General features: G+C 35.3%; 1 pseudogene; it reads left to right on the top strand.

Moving 5' to 3' along the window:
* Positions 1-3,434: 3,434 nt before the first annotated feature.
* LOC118661500 lies at positions 3,435-3,527 on the top strand (annotated as a pseudogene).
* The last annotated feature ends 3,718 nt before the right edge of the window (positions 3,528-7,245 follow it).

Raw genomic sequence — 7,245 nt, 5'->3', positions numbered from 1 at the left:
TTTTTCGTAGGTTTGATCCAGACCCCAGGCACCAAAATAGATTCATATATATTTTTTTAGGTTTTAAATTTCTATAAAGTAAAAGTAATAAATAAAATAAAACTTATTTTATTTGTCAAAGGAACCTTGGGACAAGTGATGCGTTGAAGTTGTTCTTCACTTGAGTTTGGCACAGAAGGAAAGAGGGTAGACATGGAACAAGGCATGATTTTATTTTTACTAAACTAATAACTGTCCTAGCTGTATAATCTTGGGACAGCTGTTTATATTTGCTGAGTCATTTTCCTTAACTTTAAAAGGTATCATAATTAGAGCAATCGTGCAAACTTATTGTGGCAATCAAGTAATATATTGGGAAAGTACTGTCTCCGAATCTAACCTGTGGAGAAATAAAATGCCCCTAGATTCCTCAGTGTTCTTGTGGAAAGTCCAGAGCTCCTGAAACATGGAAACATATATGATATAAGATAGGCAATGAATGCTTTTCTCTGATTCAAGAGCACCAAATACTCTGGACTAGATCCCTAGGTTAAGCCCCAAGATTCCAGGAAGACAGGACCACTCTCTGCCTAGGTATTTACCTTTCACAAGGTATGAATCTAGAACTTTGGGCTATCTCTAAGTCATAAAAGTAGGAGACATCATGGCTTATGACTCTTGGAAAGATGCATTTATGTTCCAAAGGTTAGAGTAAAAACCTAGGATTCTTTTCATCCCATCTCAGGTTAGCAGTCTCTCTCCTATCTTTAAGTAGAGAAAATCCAATGTTCTCTGGTCCTCGACTCTGATAAATTTTAAAATTTGTATGCATGGACACTTGACCTGGCTTTCTTCATAGAGTCACTCCTAGGGCAAGAATCAGAGTGTGGGAAGATAACATGATCATTATTTGCTTTTTAATAGATAATAATGTGATGATATTTAGAATACCCTGTGTGTGCATTCAATATAAAATTAATAAAAAGAGACTTTAAAAATCCAACAGTTGACATATCAGTGTTTTCTGGATATTTGGCTTTAAAAAGAAACAGAATCTTGGATTTAATAACTAAGTTAAGAGAAGATCTCAGGTTCCTAAAGGAGAGTTGCCATATTTCTATTTATCTAAAATATCTGTATTTATCTAAAGCAGTGGTGAACAGAGACCACAGGTCTCAACATTATTGCCAAAGACACACACTGGCACGTGCGTGCCTGCACAGACACACACACACACAGACACACACACACACACACACACACATATACACACACACACGAAATAGTCCAACGATATTACCTGAGTGGAGGCAAAACTACTAAATTGGATGCAAGTTGATTTGACTTATAGAGTATTCAGTAAATGAAAGTCACATATATCTATTCATAGGTCTGTCACTTACACATAGTTTTCAACCTGTCAATATTATACAAGAATTCTCAATGTCATTGGCATTATTATGTCATTCTTCTATGTTTCAGGAGGTGGTTCAGGAAAGGGATATCATTTTCCAAGGTCATAAAATCCCACTGCTTTTAAAAACTTAATCAGTCTAGCAGATAGCATCATAATGTAGAATCATATTCCTGTAAGCCTTAACAATGCAAAGTGTGAGGTGTTTCAGTGACCTTTCATCTACACCTGTAACTTCAATGACACTAACTAGGAAGCAAACAGCACGGCTAGCCTGTTTCTGACCTTGAGCTACTCACTCATTCTCCACTGCTCTATTTGAATTCAACATTGGCATTCATCTTAACCTTAGAGTAGGAACAGTAACATTGCATGCATATAAAAATGCTTAATTTCAGAATTTAATTTACTGATAAACTTTCATTGTTCTTTTAGGTGTTTTTCTATCTCTGGTTTTAAAATTAAGTGCTTGTTATAGAATTTTTACTAAACTTGCTCAAATCAACCCTCTAAGAGAGTTTATAATAATGGTATCTGTTTTTCTTAGTTTATAGCAAATTTCTGTTTATCCATTCAAAAATATGCATTGACTACATTCTATGTTTATGACATGCTAGACACTGGTGGGGACATAGAGGTATAAAAACTATTGATAATTTTATAATCTTATTAGGAAAGCAAGTCAATGCCAAAATGGCAGAGTTCAGAGAAGATGAGATTATTGTGGCCTTCCAGGGTCAGGGAAGGTTACATGGCAATGGGGAAAAATATTCCCGGGATTGGGAAAGTGATTGCCAGAGGCAAGGGTTTGGGTGGAAAAAAAGGGTGAAGGTGGTAGAAGCTACAAACTTTCAGTTATAAAATAAATAATATGGGGATGTAATGTACAGCATGGTGACTATAGTTAATAATACTATTCTGCATATCTGAAACTTGCTAAGAGACTAGATCTTAAAAGTTCTCACCACAAGGAAAATAATTGTAATCATGGATGGTAACAAATGTTAACTAAACTTTTTGTGGTAATCATTTCACAACACATACAAATACAAATCATTAGGTATACAACCTGAAACTAATATAATGTTTTATGTCAATCATATATTAATTAAAAAAAAACAATAAAAGCATTCCTGTGTAAAGAACAAGGTATGAGAGGTAAGAAAGAAAAAGTTATGTTTGGGGGAACTGAGGCAATGATAGTTGCTGGATCAGATGGTTAACATCAAGATAAAATGGAAAATAGTTTATAAAAATATACAAAGAGCCCGACCATCATGGCTCAGTGGTTGAGCATTGACTTATGAACCAGGAGGTCACTGTTTGATTCCAAGTCATGGCACATGCCTGGGTTGTGGGCTTGATCCCTAGTGGGGGCTTGCAGGATGCAGCCAATCAATGATTCTTTCTCATCATTGATGTTTCTATCTCTCTCTCTCCTTCGCCCTTCTTTTCTGAAATCTATATCTAGATAGATAGATAGATGATAGATAGATAGATAGATAGATAGATAGATAGATAGATAGATAGATATAGATATAGATATAGATATTTAAATACATGAAGACAAGATTATAGAGTCACATTAAATGGAGCTAGGATAATATTTATTTCAATAATTTAAGCAACTGGGAATCTGTTACTGTGATTAAAACTAAATTGTTATTTCCAGGGCAATTTCTTATCTTCAGAATGAATGAGTCTTTTCAGCTAGCACAAATCCATAATCCTCTTCCATACCCTTTAGGGAAAAAGAAGACCTTAGCCCAACAGAATTACTTTTGCTCACTATTCCCTATGGGTTTCAGGGAATTCTGCTGATAAGGAAGCCTAGAGGAAGGGAGTGAGTCTGGCAGTCTACAAATGCCCACAGATCCTGGTTGCCCCACAGAGAAGAAACAACTCCTCCGCTAGAGGGTCTCAGCAGGTGTGATAGCAGCAACAGACCAGAGCAGGTACAGTTGCCTCCCATGGCCCTGAGAGAAGGCCCTCGGGGCCCTAAATTCATATACCACTCTTATTCAGAGTGGATTCATCATAGTGCTCACTTCAGCAGCACAGTACTAAACTTGGAAGATTAGCATGGCCCCTGTGAAAGGATGACACACAAATTCGTGAAGCATTTCATATATATATAAAAAAAAGAGGAGCTTAGCTTCTGGGCCCAGGATATACCAATCTTTTCAAAACCATTGAAAAGCTGTGGGAAGCTATCCATTGTCAAATACTATCATGAAAGTGCAACAAGGAACTCGGAAGGCTGATGAACCTGGAGCTTTAGCAAGGGCTAAAAGCAATGCACTGATTGTTCTCTCTAGATAGTGGTGGCTCAAGACATTTCCTGAACTAATAGTCTCAAAGTAAATCTTTATTAATATTTACTGACCATTGAGATAGTCTGTATGCTACCAGATTGCTGTGCCTAACTGAGGGCAAGATGTGTATTCTAAAATTGAATAAAAGCTAATGGGTCTGGAGTTTCAGGGAGCCTCTCCACTAGAGAAAGGTTTCTGCCTGGCCACCATGACTTCTAAATTCATATTTTTTGTCTAGTGCATTCATTTGTGTATGGCCCCTTCTCTAGATCCTGAACCCTAGCCACAAATGGATGTGGCATTCACAAAAAAACATACTCTAACATCTGAAACCTGGTATTGTTACTTCAATTAATCCACATCATCAATAACAAAATAATAAAATAAGTTAAAGTATAAAAATAAAATAATAAATGTGTACCATTCAGCTTCATATTAAGACTCTAGTTTACAAAATTTCTTGTTTCTAGAATATGATTTAGACCTTTTGTTTATATCTCTCTCTGTGATTGAAGTGATCTTAATTAAATTAATAAACTAGTCTTTTAAAATTAGAGAGTATTTAAAAATATATGATCATATTTGAATACCTGTTTCCACCAATATTTATAAGTACCTGTGATATACTAACTACTATGATAGGTACACGTTACTAATGTAATTTCTCATAGTTTACAGATAAGAAACTTGAGTCAAAAAAATAAATAAACCTGAAGCAACTAATCCATAATCACACAGCAGGAAAAAAAATAAAATCAGAACTTGGACACAGATCCTATGACATTAAGTATTTTTTTTTAATTGCACAAGTGTGTTTTTTCAGCAAAACTTCAATAAATATATGCTAAATAGGAAAGCAATATTTTAAGAATAAGGAATTAGTGGGTCCAAAGACTTGGAGTGGAAAGACACTTAGAAGCAGGTATAAGGAACTGAGAGCCTGAATAATTGTTATAAGAGTGAAGAGAAGATAACAGATTCTCCAGTAACTGAATCACTCATTCATTAAAAAAAACAGAAAGTAAATTAGTGGTTACCTAGGGTTGGGGAAAAGAGGTAGGGGAGATTGCAGGGTGATAGGGGGGTGAGGGCTTCTTATATAAGTAATAAAAACTTTATAAAAATAATTATAATAATGGATGCACACTGTGAATATACTAAAAACCACTGACTTATACCCTTTAAATGGGTAAATTGTATGGTGTGTGAATTATACCTTAATAAAACTGCTAAAAACAAATCCATAACTATAGATGAGTTATCTGAGGGATAAGGAAAATACAAAATTTCAAATGACCAAAGACTGACTCTCAATGAACAGTTATAATTAAAGGGCAAGAGGAAGAAGGTAGACAAGAAGGTACCAATACATTAAAAAATTTCATTAAGCAAATGTCCTAGATTTGAAAACTAAAATATTATTGAGATGTTTGATAGTGTCCACAATAACACATGTAGTGTTAGAAGCTAAAAGTTTCTGGGAAATAAGGCATAAATAAATAAACAGGAAACTAAATAAAAGGCAAAGATTCAAGATTTACCTAAGGAAAAAGAGAATGGCAGCTCTCAGTAGTGCTGGGGTCCAACCCCAGCAGGTCCAGGGGTTCCCAAAGGTGTAGACGGAGTCGGCGAAGAAGGAAGGAGACGGAGACAGTGTTCAGTTGATCAGCAGCCTAGCCAGGATCTCCAGACAAGTTCTGGTCTGGATCTCCAGAGAGGTTCTGCTGTTTATTGTCTTGTTACATCCGTATTTATACCAGTTGATTTTAATCCTGTCAATTTCTATTACAAAGGTTAGGGCGTTTCTTATCTCCATTCCAGGGAGTAAAGATTATGTAGCTTAAGCATGATTATTTGTAGTTAAAGTGATTAACTACCCGTCTGGCACTTAGTTAAGGAGTTTCATCCCCTCCCTAACTTCAGGGAAAAACCCCTACCTGGGGAAACAACCTTTCTCGGAGAGGTGACCTTGGTTAAAACACACAGTGCTAAGGGGAGCAAACATATTAAGAACAGTATGCTATATATGCTATATACGCCAGGTCCCTTGAAACATATGCTGTGCAGATGTTTCTTTCCTGCAGCGACTGTGTCAGCAGCAAGGATGGACCGGCTTCCGGCACAGTAGCAACAAGATTTGGTTCAAATTCTGAATTGTGGTAGATTGGGTGAACTCTCTAGTCTACAACTTTAAAGAATAGAATGGAATTGGTGCTCAGCATCCAGAACCAGAGTGAACAGAAGCAAATACCAAGATCAAAAGGTCAAAAGCAGAATTTTAAACGCAGAATTGAACCCAGAGTTATGAACTCTTCTGAAAGCAGTTGGAAACCAATACAAGGAAGCATTCATTAAGTCATATCATCAATTATTTCTTGAACATTCATTATACAACAATAAAGAAGAAAAATATTAATGTCTTTCCTGATGCAGCTTATAGTTGAATAGCAAAAGCAGATATTTAATAATCACTGATAAAAATGGGTAGTTCTAACGGGAGGAAGTGCTAAAAACAAGGTCATCAGGATCCTAAAAGACTATTGTGGGATGATTGCTTCATCATAGAGATAGAAAAAGTGATATAGAGAAAGAAATGCTTGCATTGTAACTTGAGACTGTAGAAATAGTTCAGTAAATAGTTCAGTAAATAGGTATAACATACTGGTATCTTATAAACAACAGGAACTTATTTCTCACAGTCGGGAGGCTGGTAGAGTCTCAGATTATGGTCAAGTGAGGACTCTTCCAGTTTGTAGACTTCTCATTGTATCTTCACATGGCGAATGGGTAAATTAATCCCATCCATGAAGGCTCTGCCCTCCAACCTATTTACTTCCCAAAGGCCCCACCTCCTATTACTATCTCATTGGCATTAGAGTTTCAACATATAAATTTTGAGGGATATAAACATTCATACCATAGGACATTATAACATAGGTTTTACCTATACCAGTTCAAATATAAAAGGAAGCTTTATTTATTTATGCCAAATAAATTTGAATATACTAAATTATACTATTTACAGGAAACCAGCAAAGCTGATGGAGCACCTAATAGGCTAATTATCTGGCAGGCCTTCTCCTCTCCAATGACACATCTTTCCCCATTTAAAATCACCATGACAAAAAATAAATAAATGAAATAAATTAAAAAATAAAATAAATCACCATGACAAAAAAATAAATAAATGAAATAAACCAATAAATAAAATAAAATAAAGTCACTATGACAAGATAGAAGTAAATCACATCTGTCAACTGTTAAGACTGTCACAATATTCTGGCTAAAAATGTCTTTGCAAATGTTATTATATTCCCTGGACAGTTTAGAAAGCCATAGTTAAGATATTTTCCTATCTAGTATCTTTAAAATAATTTCATAACTAACCATTATAGTAAAATGAAAAAATGCATGAGCCAATCTATACATACTGCATGACTGTTATAGTTGGTCAAATAGAAAGCAGGTTTAAATGCAATTAATTCCTTCATTCCTTCCTAGAATAAGTATGTCCCATTACTCCAAAAAGTCATCTAA

Source organism: Myotis myotis, unplaced genomic scaffold, assembly GCF_014108235.1.
Source record: "Myotis myotis isolate mMyoMyo1 unplaced genomic scaffold, mMyoMyo1.p scaffold_m19_p_1, whole genome shotgun sequence".
In the NCBI taxonomy this organism is placed as follows: Eukaryota; Metazoa; Chordata; class Mammalia; order Chiroptera; family Vespertilionidae; genus Myotis; species Myotis myotis.
This window is presented reverse-complemented; position numbering and strand designations above follow the sequence as displayed.